This window comes from Cynara cardunculus, unplaced genomic scaffold (genome assembly GCF_001531365.2).
Source record: "Cynara cardunculus var. scolymus isolate 2C unplaced genomic scaffold, CcrdV1 Un_Scaffold_5455, whole genome shotgun sequence".
NCBI lineage: Eukaryota > Viridiplantae > Streptophyta > Magnoliopsida > Asterales > Asteraceae > Cynara > Cynara cardunculus.
Window position 1 is genome coordinate 21,927 of NW_020202416.1, and position 1,271 is coordinate 23,197.

Sequence of the window (1,271 nt, forward strand, 5' to 3'; positions counted from 1 at the left end):
GAATAATGTGCTTTCAAGGGTGAATCTGGGTACCGTGTTTTGGAGATATCCGGAACACTATATTAAATGAAAGTCATAAGTCCCGATACTCTATTCATCCAAGTACCAATAAGATGTACAGAGATTTAAAATCTTTTTATTGGTAGCCCGAATTGAAGCGGGACATAGCCAGATATGTGGAATAGTGTCTAACATGTCTACAGGTTAAGATTGAACATCAGATACCATATGAAAATCTTCAATCGTTGGAAATTCCTGTATGGAAATGGGATCACATTACAACGGATTTCATCATGAAGTTACCTCCAACTCCAAGGGGGTATGACGCGATCTGGGTAATTGTTGATCGTCTATCTAAATCTGCGTTTTTTCTACCAATAAGAGAGAATTACTCTTTAGAAAAGTTGGCTCAGATTTATATTAAAGAAATTGTAACCCGACATGGAGTTCCACTATTTATTATCTCTGATAGAGATAGTCGGTTTACTTCAAATTTTTGGGAAGGTTTGCAAAAAGCTTTGGGGTCTGAAATCCAACTAAGCACAACACTGCAAACTGACGGACAAAGTGAAAGAACTATCCAGACTCTTGAAGACATGTTGAGAAGTTGTATCATTGACTTTGGGGGATTGTGGGAAGATCACTTGCCGTTAATAGAGTTTGCATACAATAACAGTTATCATTCCAGCATCCAAGCGGCACCATATGAAGTATTGTATGGACGTAAATGCCGAACGCCGTTATGTTGGAACGAGGTAGGTGAAAGACAGTTAACGGGTCCTGAAATTGTTCAAGAGACTTCTGAGAAGATTGAACAGATCCGTGAAAGAATCAGAACAGCACAAGACCGCCAGAAAAGTTATGCTTATAATCATCGAAAGTCGATTGAATTCTGTGTAGGTGATTTTATGATGTTGAAAGTTTCGCCATGGAAGGGTGTCATCAGATTCGGAAAGAATGGTAAGCTCAGTCATAGGTATGTTGGACCATTCAGAATATGTAAGCGAGTTGGACCAGTGGCGTATCAGTTAGAGCTACCAGGAAAACTAAGTCTGATTCACAACACTGTCCACGTATAGAATCTGCAAAAATGTTTAGCTAATCCGAATCTAGCTGTATCGTTACCAGAAATCAAACTGGACAGTAAGTTGAACTTTATGGAAACACCAGAAGCTATGATTGACTGAAAGATCAGGGTGTTAAGAAACAAAGAGATCAGTTTGGTTAAAGTACAGTGGAAGTTTCACAAAGGACCAGAAGCGACATGGGAA